Source organism: Ambystoma mexicanum, chromosome 2p (assembly GCF_040938575.1).
Source record: "Ambystoma mexicanum isolate Mex_15411 chromosome 2p, UKY_AmexF1_1, whole genome shotgun sequence".
Classification (NCBI taxonomy): domain Eukaryota; kingdom Metazoa; phylum Chordata; class Amphibia; order Caudata; family Ambystomatidae; genus Ambystoma; species Ambystoma mexicanum.
This window is the reverse complement of record NC_090923.1, coordinates 232,214,484-232,234,214: the sequence shown is the minus strand read 5'-3', so window position 1 is coordinate 232,234,214 and position 19,731 is coordinate 232,214,484.

The following is a 19,731-nucleotide window of genomic DNA, read 5'->3' as shown; positions in this document are numbered from 1 at the left end:
AGGCGCGGTGTAAATGCCATATCGTAACAGTCCCGTCTCACTAAATGTTTCCCCTCCTACCTCTCAATGCACTACAGGCCAGGGTGTAGCCAAAATGTCACATGGTGCATAAGGCACTCTACGCCTTATGCGCTGAGCTCAGAACAAGCCTAGTGAGATATCGGCTGATGCCCTTTGTAATTGTTCTTTTATAACACGCTTAATACCAGCCAGTGGTTTCTAAGCCCAGGATCGAGATTCAAACCTGTGTTGCACTGCGTTGTCTTGCTTTCAAGATGAATGCCTTGCCCCTGAGCTATCCTTCCTCCCTGTATCCACAACGCTCTGCTTCTACCTCCAACACTTCCCCGGCTGAGGGAAATGAATTGCTTGCAGGCCGCGCAGATCTGCCTCACGGCGGCCAAAGGTGGCAAGACAGGGAAGGAAACACTCTCCACCATCAATCTCCTCACCAAGTCCTCTCCCAAAAGCGCTGGCTCTCTCTTTACTTCCCTGGGGACCCACCGCTCTGCCTACCGTGGGGGAGCTTCACCAACATAATGCTTACATTCACAACAACCCACTTACACCCCCCTGCCAGTGAGCGAAACCAACAACATCCATTATATGGAGGAGCAGGTGCATGTGGATCTAGGCCATCTGGTCTAAGCTCTGTCCACATGGTGCCTTCCTGCCTGCTGCTCTTTTTCCCTACTTAAGGAACCCTGCTGCCTCTTTTCTTTAGCAGATGGGAAGCATGTGCAAATGGATCTAGGTCACCTGGCCTAAGCCCCGCCCACCTGGTGCCTTCGCGCCTAATGCTCTTTTTCAACACTTAGCAAGTCCCGCCCACCTGGTGCCTTCCTGCTTACCATTCTTCTTCCCTACTTAAGGAGCCCTCCAGCCTCTTTTCCTTTGCAGATGGGGAGCAGGTGCAAGAGGATCTAGGTCACCTGGCCCAAGCACTACCTGCCTTCTTAGCCCTGCCTCTTCCTTCCTGCTCTTAACTATTAGATCAAGGGCGTCTCTCGCCTGGGCGTTCTAAGAGAAGGGCAGATGAAGAAAAGGGCAATTCCTGTTTGGACCTGTTCGGACGAGGAGGAGCCAGGGCCCGACCCCCTGCTCAGACAGCAGATAACCATGCACCAACATGTGTTACTCCCTCTGTCCCCACAGGCCATCCCCACTCCCTCTGGTCCCCCTGTGATGTTTCCTTGTGCCCCCACCATTCTCGCACACAGGTGTTGCCTGTTTTGCTTGATTCTTCTACCCTGCTCCCCCTTCAACCCCCTCAAGCCTACTTCTGCAGGAGTCTGTCCTGATAAATTCTGGTTTCACCATCACTGTCTTGTGGCCAATGCTGGATTTGACTTTTATGGACTTCATTCACGGTGCGTCACCCTTTCTCAAATCTCATGCTGGACTTCCTTTGCATCTTGTACTCACAGTGGCCCTGAATCATGCTGTTCCAATCTTCATCTCGTATCCTGACTTGCAACATTATGTGTTACTACTGACTTCTGCAATTGTATTCACTCTCCCCTCTTGCTTCTCCACTCTTTTGACTGCTAACTCTCTGTTCTCTCATCCTTTCCCTTCTCCCTTTTCCTATCTCCTCCCCTTACTTTCTCTATGCACTTACTCCATCAGAATTGTCCCTGGACCCAGTATGATAGCAACCTCGTCTGTCTCCTCCCCCCTCCCCTTACTGGTTTTTTCCTCTCCACCCCCCTCCAGCACTATCTGAAATGTCATCAGGCCTAGTATGATAGTCGCTTGTTTTGTTCCTCCCCTACCTTTCTGCACCCCTCTACCTCACCTCTTGTTTTTCTCTGGTTCTACCAGAAATGTCATCAGGCCTAGTACGGTAGTCGCCTGTCTGTTTCCATTTCCTTCCCACTCTCCCCTCCCTTCCTTATCTATGTCTTAGCTCTTGCACTATCTGAAATGTCATCAGGCCGAGTACGATATTTAATTTCACATCCTTACTGTTCAAGGCCTGTAAGAATGTCATTGGGCTTCATTACGACTTTGGAGGTAGCCATGGTGCTATTAGCGCCATGGCTGCCTCCAAAATCGTGTCCGGGTCCGGGTTCCTTGAATGGGTAATTACCGGGCCATTCCGAGTATGGAGGGCCCAGTAATTCCTCCTTCAGGGAACCCGGGCTCGGTCCTTCCCCATTCCCATTTGAGCCCCCATAGGGCTCAATGGGAATGGGGAGGGAGCTAACAACGGGCCCACTCATAATGGGCCCATTGTTAGCTCCCTGGTTCCCTCGCGGGACCCGCTGTGGACATCTGGATAAACCAGAGGTCCACAGCGGGTCCCGCAAGGGAACCTCGTAATAGTGCGGAGTGGGCTTAACGGCGTCGGCACCATTACCGGTGCTGTTAAACCCATTCTGCACATCTTATAATGAGGCCCATAATCTTGAATCCCAACAAAGACTGGACGAATGTCATTATCACCAGAAGACAGCAGATATGCATGTCATTTCTTCTTTCACCTCATTGAGAACTTTCCAGAGCTAGTGGGTAGACCAACCAATGTTGACGTACTTACATTTCTCAGAGATCCAGTAAAGAGTACTCAGCTAAACATGTTCTTGCATGCCATTATAGCTCAAATTAAAAATTCTAATGTCCATCAACTTCTTAGGAGATCCTGAAGAGACCTTCCGCTGAGGGACAGATCGAGGGAGCAGAGTCAAGAACTTTATTTGGTATATTTGTTGTTATTCTTCTCCTATATTTCTTCACGCTGACCAGCGTCCAACGTATCCTCAGGACTGAAGTGGATTAAAGGAGTGAACTGGGAATACGCACGTTTTGAACATACACAGTGAAGGTGTCTCATCGATGTGTTATTATAATATATTTTCCCATAGTTTAGCAAAGGAACTGTATCCTGTATTTAAAGACAATTACCTCCCACAAGAGGGGGGACCCTTGTGAAGCACTTGACACTTTCGATACAAAACTGTTCAAAGAACGACATTGGGTGGGGGAACAATAACATTAACATTTGGCGAATGATCGAGATGGGGGCCCAAAACAATAACCTGGACCCCCACAAGCAGACAGGCGCTGTCATGATGCATACCCCCGGGCATCCAGACCACGTCCATCAGCCCCGGGAGCAGGCATCATGTTGCCTTGAAAAAACCCAGCAACACTGCTAGGGGCTGTCTGGGTTCAGTCCTGGCGCCAATGGCGCCAGGCTCATATGGGACATCAGTCGTGGCGCCATAGGCGCCAGGCTCATAAGTGCACACTTACATGATGCAGACCATGCTGCAAGAAGATCCAAGCCCATGTGAGGCCTGGAAGGACTACTTTACCTTAGGGACTTTTTTGTTACTCGGTTGTGGTCGGGGAGGAATACCTACCTGGAACTACTTTGAAGGCTATTTAAACCACGCCCGAAGAGCAGCACACGCTTTGCATTATTCTGCATCCAGCAGCGTAACATTCACCATGCCAGCAGCAGCATCCAGCCTTCTGCCACGCCCGCCTCGAACCTGGAGCACCTAGAAAGAAGGAAAGAAGCAAGGTTAGAACAAGAGTATTACCTGATTTCTTACCTGATCCCGGATTCATTGCATCTTCAAACCTGAGGAAAGACTTTGTTTTAAACGCGTTGCATCACCAGCAGCAGCGCCGCGCCATACTCACCGTTCCATGCAGCATCTCTTCGATCCGGCGCTGTCTCCATCTTTACATCGCCAAATTCCGGCACCTAAGGGGGACAAGAAACAACAAGGTGAGCTGAGAGAACAGACAGAGACAATCTCTTTAGCCGCCATATGCTTACCTGATTTTACCGCCTGAGGTATTATTCATCACCACGCGACATCTTCTTATGCCGCACCTGTGAGAAAAGGAGAAAGCAGCAAGTTTAACCCTTGGCATTATTTACCGGACAGTGTTGGGTAACACAGACTTTTACCGGAGCACTTTTCAGCTGTCAATATTCTTATTGGGTCAAAGCTGCAAGATAAAAGAGGAATTGGACAGGAGTGAATTCCAGACATTTTGAACTCTTACGATCTATATACTTACGGCTCTTCGCCAGGACCTTTTGGAGTCAGGAATCGTCTACAACTCTTCCAATATCTTCAGGCCAGTGAAGTAACTGGTCTTCAACGCGCCCCTTCGTACTTCGCAGGATGGAGGGCTCATCCTTCAAGAATATAAGGTGAGATTGCTGAGAGGGCACTTCAGAGGTGATTAGAGGGGAGGACAGTGGGGGTGCTATCACTTAAATCCACAAGTGGCTAAATCCATCTCTCCACTTGTAGGAGAATATTTCTACGGGTCAAGCAGACAAGAATTGGAGGGCAGATCCAGTCAGTCATCGCTGCACTACGCATCACGTGGGTGGAGGCCGCAGCAGTCCGGGTCCGACCGACGCCCTTGTGGGAGCCAGGTGAGCGTAACAGGCACCCTTGCTTCTCTGGAAGAAAATGCTGTTGCCTTACCTATCGAACTATAATGTACTTATGTATTATAATTGTCATTATTTTCCTGTCATTAATGATCAGAACTGCATTCATTATCGATGCACGCAGCGTTCTAAATTACATACACCCACCTGATGATGTACGTATGAAATCCACAAGAGCACCCACAGCTTATATAGTCATTCCAGCCCCTAGAAAATCTGATGATAGAGTAAATGAACTTGAAATGAACATGATTAGTAGTGATACACACACATCTATGGTAACAAATCAACAGGAAAGCTGGAGACAGGGTCGGCATGAAAAGAATGAAGACAAAGCACTGACATGCACACACACACAGAATGCACATGAGATGGACCTAGTGTCAGTAACCGCAGAACCGCAAACAAAAGTAGCAGAGAAGATGAGATTGCCTGCTGAAAAAACAGTCTCAGGAAATAATGAGAGGAATCGAGAAGAATCAAGAAAAAGGCCAACAAAAGCAGTCATATCAGAAACCCTCAAGAGGACTGAAGCGGCCTCAGAAAAACTCACCGCAAAGACACAACTGTTAGTAGGTCTTCTACTACCGCACATAACCAGAGTAAGAAAACTACAAGAGGAACAGAAGAACAAACCGACAGAGATTGAATCTACAAGTACACATGGTCCAACACAAGGGACAAGCACCAGGTCTACAATACAGCCATATACCGGACCGGATTTAGGCTGGGTGGCATGGGCACTTGTACGCAGCAGAGAAAAAATGCATGAGGACCAGGAAGAAGCTGATAGACGCTTGTCCACTCAAATGGCGTGGGTGAAGAGACCTATACCATGGACCGAAATACCTAAGAATCCTCCAGCAAGAAAAAGCCATACAGATGCATTTAGGGATGTAGTTATAGCAAACTACAGGAAGACACTAAGAATCAAAAGAAGCCTACATGAAGATAATAATGAACTAAGCGACTACCTGTATAGCACAGCACATCTGGGAAACAACATTTGGTACCAACACATGAAGGAAGTTGGAAGGCGAAATGCAGAAGGAGAATGCTTCGTCTGTGCACTCCTACCGTACAGCATGGGGATGTCCAAGATCTTTGTAGCTGTAGAAATTGATGTCCCAACAGCACACTATCTCTGACACGTAGCAATGTGCAACACCAGAGGACAGTTAATGGGAAGTGATGCCTCATTGATATGGGCAACTGAAGCAGCTTATCCCGATCAAGATGATTATGTCCAGGACATCAAGACAAGAAATAGAGCCCACACTAGGAATCACGTGATCAGGTACGAGAAACCTGAAGTTAAAGGAGCAGGAATAAGATGGGAAATAAACCCAAGGCTGTATGTCCAAGTGCAAACTCCAGAAGAGGCTGAAATCTGGAAAAACAGATGCCAAATGCAGATTTGGGGCACGGTTCTTTCTTAAAACGGATGGGAACGAAGGAGTAGTAATCTGCCGAGCATGGATGGTTTTTGGAGCACGCAAGGAATCAATAGAAAACTCATAGAGGTTATGCAAACCTCTATAGCCAAAACTTACAAAATTACTGACATGGGTCGAAGACAGAGGAGGACCCTTACAGATAGTGCCATTAGAGATCCCAAAATTGTGTTTCAGGAACAAGGGCACGAGTAAGATGGGAGAGAACCAGAACTGTGGACGATTTTTTGAGGCTCCAGGAATGACGCATGGGAATGCAGTAATTATGGATCATTATTGGGCGTGTGGATCCAAAGCATGCATAAGACTGCCAAAAAACTGGGGAGGCATATGTATAATAGTGAAGGTCCACGTTCCAGCACTAGTGATCCCGAAAAGTGACCTGAATATTGACAGTTTCCCGAAAGCAGATGCTCACTTGAGAAAAAGGAGATCTGTGAAGCTAACATCCCGAATGAAGAGAGAAAATTACTTCTTTGCCAAATCAGAAGAAGCATTTCATGCAATCCCACATGAACACAGGCTGTTCAGCCTCACCTCATCAGTGTTCACAACGATCCTCATGCCAAGATTCCAGGTTGGAGCAAACACTTAATGGTTGCAGATAACCAGATGGGAGTTACTGCAAACCATCAACTTGACAATAAAGGGCTTCAATGCAATCAAGGAAGAGTTAAGAGCAATCCGACTGATGACTCTCCAGAACAGATATGTACTTGACATGATCACAGCTATGGATGGAGGAGTTTGTGCAAAAATAGGATAATCATGTTGCACATGTATACCTTCTCACGACGAAGAAAATGGAACTTTAACAGAAGCCATAGGTATGTTGACAAACCTACAGAACCAGATGATCAATGAAACCGAAGAAGTTGACAATGACAATTAGTTTGGACTCCTGTTCTCATGGGTACCACAATGGATGGCGATGCATTCAAGTTCGTAGGATCCCTACTAGTAATGATATTCCTAGGAGTTTGTGTCATCAAGATAATAATCTCACAATGCCAGAAAACTGCGAAGAAAGCTATTGGGATGAAAATCATGATTGATGTTGAACCAGGATGGAAGCCCAGAGACCTAACTGATGATAAAATAAGAAACTTTGCGACGGCCAGCGAGTATGCGCCAGAAGGAACAAACTTTCTGTATCCCAGGAAATGCAGAAACTATGAAGGAAAATGGATCCATTGCGGCCCGAATGGACAGTATCAACTAATGACATGGAATAAAGACGAACATGTAAAGACAGCAGGAAGCCTGAAAGGACTGATAAATTATGGACTCCAAAGAGACGCCCATTCACAACATCATGCACAAACCCAGAAGACGAAGAAGAAATGGATACAGAAGAACCAAGTAAGATGAATCCAAAATAGGAAGCAGAAGTCGTCCATAAACCGACCAAAGAGGGGAGTGTAAAGGAGGTCCCAAATACAACCTGCACTGCAGTCGCCCATTTTGAAGTGCCAGGAACGTTCACACCAAGATATGTGACGTATGATGAGCATTTAAACCAGCAGAGAGCTGCACTAGGTCTTTGCCCAGTGCCAATCAGAAGAACAATACCTATTGAAGTGCCAATAACCAGACAACCATGGACAGTAGGGTATCAATTGAGAAAACCATACCAGCAAATGACACGAAATGAAGATTGCTTATACACTGTCCCAGAAGAAACTCAAGAGGCCTTAATTGAAGATGAATGATGACAACACGAGGGCCCGGACAAACTCACAAATGAAAGAAACGACAATCAATGATGGCACACAGAGACGAAACGTCATGAATAAGGACAGCATGAACTTAGAAGGAGAGACGATGTTGAAATATAAGGAACCTTAAACCGTAAGCAGGATGAAGGTATTCAACCAGCTAACGCCTGTACATATGCGTGTAACGCAAGAAGCTAAGAAACCAGTGCGGCTTGCGAGGCTTAGTAGAAGAATAGAGCGGCATGCGCCATTATACATAATTTACCTCAACGAAGCACATTATATAAGTATGATTCCACCTTATACAAAAGCAGAACTAACCCACGTTACTAAGAGTCAAACAGGCCAGAATTTGTGTTCTAGCAAAAAGGCAAGAAGAGAGGCCTGAACCGAAACTGAGCAAGAAGTAGCTTGTGCCTGGGAAGTCGAGGTCAAACCAAGAATGGGAGGCGGATAGTAACTTCGGAGAATCGAAACTTAAGGAGCAGAGCAGCCTGCCCTATGAAGGTCGAGATAAGGAGGTCCAGGCAGGTGGCGGCCGCAAGTAAGAATTAAATACACAAATAGAAGGAAAACTAATCAAATTCACAGTGTGCTAACACATGACCAGCCAAGTGCGAAGAGGTACCAATGTCTGATGTCACCCAAAGCAGAAGATACCATAACTTTTCCTGACAAGAAGCTACAGTTCCGAGGCCGACCACAGCCAACTAATTGACACATAGCAATAAAGTACTGATTGATGGAAGGGAGGCAGGGTGAATCTTGGGGCATCCTGTAACTGGGTGTCCATCCTCCATGCTTATAATTAAAGTGGAGATTTATGCTTGGGTTTGTAGCAAACCCAATCACAATGGACCAAATAATCTAGGGTTCTATAGATAGTAGAACCAATGGAACGTCATACTTTTAGTGACGTCTACATGAGTAATGTTAGAGGGAAGGGCTTAGACGCCCTCCTGATAAGAGTTAACCAATCCTCACACTCCATTACCATATACAGATATAGCACCTGTATGTAAGCTACCTTTTCCAACCAATAGAATTGCACAACAAACCTTTGAGTGTTATACATCAATGATGACAAGTTTTGAGTATAAATTTTACAACTTGTATGAAGATTGTTGGGAGTTGAAGCGAATGGACCATCGCATCATTGTTGATCTCCAGGTTTCCCCGTTTCTTGTACTTGTCATTAAACGGGCTCCCCTTTGCCAAACCATTGAGTTGTCCTTATTGATTGGTGTTGGAGTAAGAAACCTGCACCCCGATCCAACTCAAGGTGCAGCTATCTCGTCTTAAAGTATTCGAGAGCAAGCTCTGATTCTATGGGCCAATCGGGTTAATCGCACTTGTTTACACCTTTCCACCCGCCAGGTCAGAGCCTGGTGGGTGGGACGGTCCTGCCCGCACAGTCGTACTCTGCCGGTCCAGTAACAACGGTGCCGGTTGCAATGGCCTCAAAGTGCCGTAGGTGAAAGAGCCAGGAGGGCACAAGTCCAAGACATCACTGATAGGACAGAGTCTATGTATGGAAGTGCATAGTTGCATGCAGCAATCAATGAATGAAGGGACTCAGATAGGAAAGCATAGCATTCCAAGCCCCACCACTAACACAAGTTGACAGGCATGTGTTGGTGTGATGCGATGGAAGTTATAGAGTGTGGGAGCCAATCAGGTGGATGACGTGTACAGCCAGATATAAGAAACAGACATGTGAAGATGAAGCATTCCAGCGGCAAATGTGCAGCATGACATGAGAGCATCCACTGGCTGTTAGCTGATGTGTGTAGGTGGGTGGCCACTACTAACTACTACGTGGAAGGGGGAACGGTAGAAGGAAAAAAATGAACAAAAGGAAAAAAAATAAAAACCACACAATGAACTATATACATAGGCAGCAGGCTCAATAGTCTCTCATCACGTCCTCCAGGACAGAGTCTCATTCATCGTCCTCCACTTAGAGGTGGGCCACTATTCAGTCCTGAATGGTTTGCAGGCTCTCCCTAAACCTCCTCTCCTCCTCCTTCGCATCCCTGCAAGCCTCCTCCAGTGTGACAACCCGCCTCAGTGTCCTTCCCTCCACCACCTCTGCCCTAACCCTAGAAACCTGTGCCATTTTAGCCCACTGCGTCTCCACCGCCAGCTGCATCCTGAAGTCAATCTGGATGCACTCCACGGTGCACTGCACATCCTTCTGTCCCTGGCCCAGGCGTGCAGCCTGAACACCCTCCTGGATGCCCCCACCAGACCGACCCCTCGCACTAGCCTTCATCTGCCTCCTCATACGCCACATCCTCCACCTCCCTGGATGACTCCAGAGAGGCTTCCTACTTGGATGGCCTATCCTTTTCTGCACCCTGGCCCATAGCCACTGAGGAGTACCCCAACATAGCATCCTCCTGGGACGTTCTCCCAGCAGCTCTGTCCGATGGAACTTGCGCTCCCTCAGTCAACTCTTCCTCAGACGAGGTGGAATCAAGGGTGGCTGGCCGGGGTGTGTGCTTTGGTCTGGTGGTCTGTCCCTGCCCTTCTACTCCACAGCGATGCCACTGCCCTCTTCATCAGCTGCAGCAACTGTGGAAAATTGGGACAAAACACATTGACATCAGTAATCATTGTCAATGGATGTGTGGCATACACAATATAAACATAACAAATCACGCAGAATGTTTCAACCATGAACTGACACACACACAGGCAAACTGCATGTCAAATGCTGCATGAGTATAGTGTGAAGGCTGAATCAGAGTCATGACACATGCACATGTCAACAAAGCACATTGTACAGTGGCCAACAACACATCACCACAAACAGCCAACGCCACCATACCAATGACCATCCAACACAAATATGACATACAGCTATGGGCATGGGAACAGCACCAGGGCACATGCCCACACAAACACAGACACCTATGTGCACATGCAACTGCATGACCTGCAAGCAAGCAACATGTACTGGCACACATAACTGGGCACATATTGCACATGTCAGGTGGCCAAGCATGCATATATTGTATGTACTGTGAGAAATTAAAGGGTGTCTCACATACTAGTCCCAGGGATCTCTCTCTCTCAGGTAGCCAGGGCACGGCCATCACCTTTGGATCCAGACCCTGGGGATGGACCAGTGCAGTAGGATCACCTGGGTGTGAGGCGACCGGCGGTGAGACGCGGTATTTCCCCTGTCCCATACAAATGACCTATCCTATTTTATAGGATTCTCCAATGTCCCAACTCCCCCACCCCCTTTTTCACAAAAACACTGGGCCGAGGAGGAGGGCGACTGAGAGCTGAAAGACTAACCCTTACATATCTCATTGGACATGTCCCGCTAATCAGGTCAGGCAAAATCAGGCACTTGACTTTAAGTGCATACATCTGATACCAATTAGCTCTCCTCACATGGATAAAGCATAGAGACACACCTGAGCAAGGAGGAACACGAGCAAGAGCAGAACTTTCGGAGCGAAGGCGAATCTATTGGAGCAGAATGGCGAACAGAGGGACAAGAGCGAAGGATAGAGGACCCCAGAAGTTCTTTGTAGAAGGTTGTTGCCGCCAAAAGGCAGTGAAAGACATGTGGAGAAGGCTGTATACCAGACAAGAAGACTTCATAGTGTTTCAAGGACCCCAACTACCCTCCCAGGTGAACGGTAGAGTTGGGGAGGTGAGGCTAAACCCGTGGTATTAACCTTGACTCATGAATTAAAAATGCAAAGACAAGAAAGGAATGCACACAGCCAGTGAGTTGGTGAATGACATGAAAGACCGGTGTGTTAAGAAAAGACTGAAGTTGCAACACTATATTGCACAATTGAAGGCTGCACGCATGTGAATGAGAGGTAAAGAAAGGAAGACCTGTGGTGAACTTTGAATTACTGATAGCTGTGAAACCAGCAATACTGAGTAGCGAAGTGGTCCGGGTAAAGAAAGTAACCCATTCAAAAGTCTGTGTCAAAGGTGAAATGTATTTGTTATAATGCGATAAAGTAAATGAACTATGAGAAGCAAAGTGATCAAAAGTAACCCCTGGAAAAAGTGGGAAGTAAAAAGGTGAATGTTGAACTTTTGTGTTTATGACATTGAACTACCCTAACCAAGAGACACTGGGGCAAATAACACAAGAGTGTGAGTTGAGGGAAAAAGTCGAAGTGGTCCTGCGGCAGTCTATAGTAAAAGCCATGCACATTCAAAAGTCTTTGACATCAGGAAAAGGTTTGAGCCCGACTGAGGGAGACCAGGAGTGTGATAAGTTAGGGGAAGAGAATCCCTAAAGCATGTGAATCAATCTTGGGCAAGGGAACCCCTGCAAGGTCCAAGCCCGACTGGGTGAGACCTACATGAACTTGGTGCTTTGAAAGGTCTGAGACTGATTGAGGGAGACCTACGTGAACTTGAAAGGTCAGAGCCCGATTGAGGTATGGCTTTCCTGTCTCCTGGCTAGGTGCTGTGGAGCTGTGGTGCAGTTGGCAGGGAGAGGCGCGGTCTCAAGGTCTCAAGGACAGAAGAGGTGATTACAGGCCCAACCCAGGAGTACAGGCAAAGGCAGGACAGCGGGCACGCCAAGACAGTGCTGGTTGCAGGCCGGCACTCACTCTCAAGCATGTAGCAGCAGTATAGGAGTGAGTGAGGGAAATCAGGTCCGGAGGAGTCAAAAAAGCAGTTTGCAGGCAGAAGGAACTGTGGTGTGCGTCTTGCATCCGCAGCAGCCGATAGCAGCGTCAAGGCCCTTAACATGTAAGTTACGTTCCCACGCACGATGATGCAGCGCACCTAATCAGCTCACACCAAAGACGATGTGATATAAGGCACGCAACGCACATCAATCGTTGTGCGTGTGAAAGAACGATCCAGACGAGTTTCACAGACGTATTTGGGTGTGCCATGCAATTCATTTCATTTAGGTAACGTGTACCGCATTTTTGTTTTGGGGGGTTTGCCTCTGTGCACATGTGCATGTATTTCCGTACTTTTTGAGGCCTATGGTGTGTCGCTTATGCAATTTCTGAGTGTCGGGGTGCCTCTGCGTATGCATACAGTGTTTACAGCTTTTCTGAAGCTTTCCGTTTTCGGTATGCAATTTCTGAGTCTCTGGATGCCTCTGCAAATTGTGCACCACTTTTTTCACTTTCCGGAAGCTTTCTGGGTATAGCATATGCCATTTATGTTTTTTTGGTGTGCCTCTGCCTATCGTGTACTGTATTTATTTGTGTTTGGGCTACATTGGAGCCTTGCTGGACCACACATCTACGTCACACATCTCGTAGACTTCTTCTTTCCTCATATTGCCAAGGACAATATCCATTTATCCTTTACACCTCTGACATGAGTGGAAAGGCCCCAAGAGGGAAAGGGAGCAGACAGGGTGGGAGTCAGGGATGTGGTGAGGACACATCTGCCCCAGCCACTGAGGGTTGGGGACGTGGTGTCGAGACATAGGCCCCAGCACCGGAGAACATGGCGGGCCCCAGTCCACTGGTGACCCAGCACCTGGATGCCAACGTGGCCCCAGCCGGACATGTGCAGCACCAACACCTAGGGCTCCTCGAGCCAAGAAGGGATGCTCTGCACAACAGGAAGAGTCTCCACCCCAAGACATGGCACAGGGGACTTGGATGCAGAGGAAGAGGCGTTTCAATGATGAGGAGATCCAGATCCTCATCGACTAACTGACCGCTCACTATCCTGAGATGTGCCGGTATGTGGGGAGCACCCATATACCTGCACAACGGGTGGTGCATTGGCAGCGGGTCACGGACCAGATCAATGCCTCATATGTGGAGATGTGCACTGCTTGACAGGTTGTGAACCCGTGGATTGATTTCACACGTAGGACCAAGCACAAGCTCAGTGTCAACCTGGCCTCTGCACTGACCACTGGAGGGGAGCCACCAGAGGAGGAGCAGCTGAATACGCATGAAGAGGTCACGAACCAATTCATCACCCTTAAGCAGGTGCAAGGCATGGGAGGCCTGGAGAACTTTGAGGACACATCTCATGAGTGGCTTTTGTTGTGCATTGAGATTCTCCAACTATTAATCAATGAACCTTTTAAAGTATGATCTTTTGACAAGATCCTTTTAGATTGGTTGGGCTGTCCCACAACCCACCACCAGACCTACAATACATTGTTGACACACTTTTTGGAAGGTCAATAAAGAAATACAGGGCCCAGGTGCCCCATGGAAATAGTTCCTCCTTAAAATGTTGACAGAAGAAAAGTAGACATTGTTCAATAACATGTTTAACAGCAGTTCACCCATCGAGAGACACATTAAGTGAGAAAACCTTGTAGATTTAGGGTCTGCTCTTCCTTTCCCTATTAGATAGGCGGTCCACCACCTTTTACCTAGGGACAGGCACCCCACACAGGCAAAGGGTGTTCTTCTGTCTAGGGACTGGTAATTTACACATTTATTGTTAAAAGAAATGAGCTCTCAAGAAATGTATTTTCCTCAAAGTGTTTTTGTGTGTTAAAACAGTCACCTTAACTAACACTTAAGGCCACTTGTTACTCCGAATCAGTATCCCTGATTGTTTTTTGTGTTGTGCCCTTACTCAACTGTCAGTGCTCGGAGATAATAGAGCCCATCCTAACCCTTGCCAATGGTGCATTGTACAGCATCCGTACCCATTTAATGTATGTGAGCCCAATCCTGTATTCTTCCATGACTGCTAGCAGCTTCAGTTTCAAATGCTTTTACTGTGTCAAGTGAAACTACCGCCACTTCTTGTTATCCATATGGGTATAATCAATCATGTGATGTAGCTGCCGCAAATTATGAGTTATATTCCTGTGTGGAACATACCCAGTCTCATCTGAGTGTACAAGTTTGCCAATAACCGGTTTTAACCTATTCGCTATGACTGCAGTAAGTATCTTCCCATCTTAGTTAAGTAGTGAGAGGGGTCGATAGGAACCACAGTCTGTAACCGGCCTATTTGGTTTGAGGAGTGGGATATTTATCGCTTCTCGCAGTGACTCTGGTAGCCTACTTACATGTAACGCCTCATTCAACATTTCTAACAGTGGGGAATGTATCTCTGCTTTATATTCTTTATAAAATTCACCAGGGAGCCCATTGGCTCCTGCCACTTTATTCATAGGCAGTCCCTTTATCACATACTCTAATTCCTCAAACATGATCAGAATCTCAAGGCTATCGCTTTCATCTTTATCAAGCTTAGGAAGCGTAATCTCAGACAGTGCCTCCTGCAAATCAAACCCCTCTGCTTCCCCAGAGTCTTCATATAACTGCCTATAGTACTCATGGAAACATTTGTTCACTCCTTCTTGAATCTTTAGCAACTGTCCCTCCCTCCCCCTCATCGCCATTATCGTCTGCTGGGAGGTCTCACTCTTGTATAACCAAGCTAACAATCTGCTGTGCTTGTCCCCCGCTGCATGCTATCTCTCAATATATTTCTTATAACTCAGTTTGCCTAGCCGTTCCCAGTGATCTCTACATTCCTTCTGCAGCCGAGATACTGCTTTGGCTTCCTCCGGGGATCTATTTCCCTTAAGCATAATCGTTTCTAATTTCTTCTCCACTTTCTGCAGATCATGAGTTATGACCTCTTGCATCCCCTTTGTTTTAGCCATTGCAGCCCCTCACACCACCACCTTAAAGGCCTCCCACCACGTCCCAGATGAGTTTACACTGCCAGTGTCATGTTTGAAATACTCTCTCATCTCCACCCTCAGATCCTCCCTAAACCCTGTGTCTTTCAGTGCCTCTACTCTCAGTCTCCAAGTCGGGATTCTGGCTCAGGGGGGAAGAACCTGCCACATCATGACCAGAGGGGCATTATGCGACAGAACCCTGGCTTTGTACTCAGCCGCTGTGACCTAGTGTATGATTTCCTCCCCTGCTAACACATAATCTAGCCTTGTGTGTAGTTTCTATGAAGCAGAATAATGTGATTATACCCAATATTGTGGGTGCTTCACTCTCCACACACCCACCAATTGAAAGGGTTGCAGCAATGTGTCCGAGGCTTTAGCCAAGTTGGTTGGGTGAGCCGTTTTGTTGTCCAAACTATCCATCATTGGGTCCAGTATACAATTAAAATCACCTCCCCATATCACCCCTCCATCTATATATGGACTAATCTTTGGTTATAGAGATCTGAAATAAGCCGCAATGTCCTGGTTCGGGGCATACACATTGATGACACATATCTCTATACTTTCCACCAACACACGTATCATTACTATCCTACCATCTATGTCTGAAAAGTACTGTAGAAGCTTGAATGGAACATGTGGTGCTATCCAAATCAATACTCCTCTGGCAAACGCTGAGTAGGTTGCGCCTAGGGTCGTTCCATTCCATTTCTGTGTGATTGTATCTTGTTTCCTTTTGGTCAGGTGGGTTTCCTGCAACAACGCTATGTCTATTTTCTGTCGTTTCAAATAAGTCATATCCCTATTTCTTTTAATATAACTGTTCAAGGCCCTTACGTTCCAGGTTACTATTCTGAGTTCACCCATTCTTCCCAACTGTGTCCTCCCACTCGCCCCCTACCATTCTCCCATTCCTATTCTGTGGTACGTGTCTGTAGGCCAAACCCCTAATAACTCCCTCAAATGTCCTCCCTGCCCCCCCAACCGTCCCCGACTTTTGCCCGGCTCCAAAATTGAATCTCAGACATCCCCGCTTACCACCCTTTTCCCGGCCCATTGCTGGTACTCAGAGTGCAGCTGGAGGATACTGTACTACAAGTATCCTAACTAACTAACCTAATGTGGGAGAAGAGTGATTCTGAGTGCCACATACTACTATGTAGCACATGTGCCTCCTGCATTTCGCCAGTCACAGAAAACGTAATTACTAAAAGGTTTCAGTGTCTCTATCGACACAACTTAAATCGGCCTTAATCAAGTTACAATGTACATTAAACCCCCTCTGCAGCTTCACCTATCACTCCTTCTGCCGTCCGGTCTCGCCGCTCTGTCATCATGTTCTGCGAGTCCATCCAGTTATTCACCTCCTCGAAGAAAAAAGCACAATCCTTATGTAGCACCTTCATCGTTGCTGGATACAGCAACATATATTTGAGGTTAGCCACACATAGGGCCTCATTATGAGTTGGGCGCAAAGGGATACCAGGCACCGGTAAGGACACCGGTGCCGGTAATCCCTTTGCACCCTATTCCGAGTTCCCTTAGCGGGTCCCTTCCTTAACGCCTGGTTTTACCAGGCGTTAAGGAAGGGACCCGTTAAGGGACTTTAGAGCAATAACGGTACCGCAATTTGTGGTACCGTTATTAACGCCTTCCCCCCTCCCATTGAGCCCTATGGGGGCTCAAATGGGAATGGGGAATGGCTTTTTCAATGGGGACTTACCGGTCCCGCAAAGGACGGAATAGACCGGTAAGTCCCCATTGAACGAGGGCGGACTCGGTACCGGTATTGGAGGTAGTCATGGCGCTAATAGCGCCATGATTACCTCCAAACTCGGAATGAGGGTCATAGTCTTCTTTTCACAGTTTCACAACTCATACTCTGTTTTTGTACCAAAAACGTGTAATCCGGTTAGGCTGTGATGGTTGCTGATGCCCTACTAATGGTACCACCTTTCCGGAAGCGTTCCAGGATTCTCTCTCTATCCTTATAGTTTAATATCTTTGCAATTATCGGTCAGGGCAGGGCTCTGGGTGGCAGTCTACTCGTCAGAGCCCTATGTGTCCTCTCCACTGTGAACCCTTGTGTGAGTACTCCAGCTCCTGTCTCTTGCAGGAGCATGTCCTCCACGTAGATGGTTGGGTATTGTCCTTTCTCGCCCTCTGGAAGTCCAATAATCAACACATTGTTCCTCTGTGCCCGTCCTTCTGCTTCTTCTGCTCTATTTACCAGGGTCTGCACTTGTTGTTTCAAGACAGAGACTTCCTTAGAGTTGTCTTTGCAACTGCTTGCATTGGCTTTCACATCTGTCTCCAACACCCATGTATGTTCCAAAAGTGTTCTGACATCTTGTCTCAGGAGGTTCATGTCTATTTCCATCACATCTATTTTGAATTCCAGTGACGTTTTCAATTCTGCTATGGCAGCAAATATTTGTTTGTCCATCCTTCCGCGTGTGTGCCCTTCGCATTTCTCATGCAATTGCGTCTTCGTGCTCTCTGTCATCGAGGTAGGTTTGGCAAACGCATCCAGGGATGACTTTCGCTTTGCCTTTGTTTGCTTTAGTCGTCATCTTAGTGACTCTGCACCGTAAAGTTCTCTTTAATGCTGAGTACTCGTAGTGTGTCCAGTTGTCTGCTACTGTGTTGGACTGGAAATGCGCTCCATAGTATGTGTGATGATGCTTCTTGTGTTCCAACCTTACAGAGTCTTTCCATACACTTGCACCCGTCACTTTCTATTCCAGAGCGTTTTTATTTCTGGCTATAAAGGCAATAGCTGACAGTGTGTGCCCCGCTTGTTTCCTTTCACTCCCTTCACACTCTGTGCTGTTCAGCACCCTTTCCAGTTGTGACGCGAGGTGCGCCTTGTCTGAACACCATTGTTAGTCCTTAATTCCATCTGCCGGGGCTCTTGTGGCTCTATCCCACCATACTATGCTGTATGGATTCCCTCAACGGCCCCTTGCAGTACCACTAACTGCCGTTTATTAATCATCTGTTCTTAACATCTCTTGGGGTCAATGCCTCAGAGCTGCTGGCACAACAGAGGGTGCCACTAGTGTCTGGAGGTCAATTATTCTGGCCGTGATCTCTTGGCTGTTTCGGCGTCTTATTTCTGCTGTGTTCCTCAAAGCCGCATGCGGATTACTGCATCTGTCTCCTGCTGGCCGAACCCACGTCTGCTCTCCACACTGTGTTAACACTGCTGGACCATGCTGTTCAGTCCAAAAGCTGCATTGCGTGCCATGCATGTATTGATTCCGTTCCTGTATTCTCCACGGGCCAGGCTTTTTCACTCCCACTGGGGCTTAGTTTCTCTCTCTGCCAACACTGTTTCTGTCCACACCCTGCATGTGCAGGACGTGGCTTCCCAATAACCAGCAGTGATTCCGTACAGCAACTCTCCGCTATGCGTGTACCTGTAATGCACCTATCCCTTCTGGTGTGGTATTGTAACTGTGCCACTGGTCTTCTTTTCATGAGACAGTTTCACTTCGTTCGGAAGGCCAATCCACACCCAAACGCGTGTCAGTTACTGTATCCAACTTCCAAGCATCCAATGTGATTCCACTGTAATTTCACACAAAGCTCAACCGCGGAGCCAAATGCGGTCTTTGGTTTCGTGCTTACCACAATGGGATGTTGCAATCTCCATTAAGGCAACATTGTAGTAAGGACTCGCAAAACGTGCCAGTGCACCGGCAGCCTCGCATCAGTTTGTTCATTTGCTCTCTTAATTCAATCGGTCCGTTGAGTCAGCCAGGCTCCTCACACAATGCCTCTCATAGTTTCTCTTTACTCCCACGGTGCCGAGAGCTCCGGAGCGAGGGACACGTCACTTCGGTCTTCAACACATGTAATCGTTCCACATTACGAGCTACTCATTTCCATTCCCTGCAGGGGCTCGTCTCTCAAAGGCAGCGCTGTGCCGATTTGCCAGCATACTTCTCGCCTCCATCCGATCTTGTTTATCCAGCCAGTCGGGGTCTGATTCAGTCACATCCGTGTCCCGGCCACACTTCATACCGCGTTGGAACCCATTGGCTCAATCCTTTGTCTCAGCGCTGTGGCCATCTTGCTCCTCTTACGATGGGACATCATTCTGCCTCACCGGCTCACAACTCCCAAGCAGTGCTACGTTCCACCGCGGAACACGTTCATGCAGCTGTAGTTTCAAAAGTAAATGTTGTGGTTGACATTAATCACAACTTTTTGTCCGGATCATGTAGGATCTACAGGAGCACCTCAGGCACACGTCTTATTTTATGGTTCCGTAGCCACTCCCCTTCCCCCTCTCATACTTCTTCCCAATCTCATTGAGTTACTTTTCTCTCCCACTCCCCTGCTAATGTCCCTGTCTGCCGCTTGACTGGCTGCCTGGTTCCTTCAGAGTCTAACAGGACACCAGGCCCCCCTACTCCAGTCTACCTTTGCGCATGGTCTCTCCTGACCACCCCTCACTACCCTGCACTTGTCCTTCTGGGCCCCTCCCCCCAC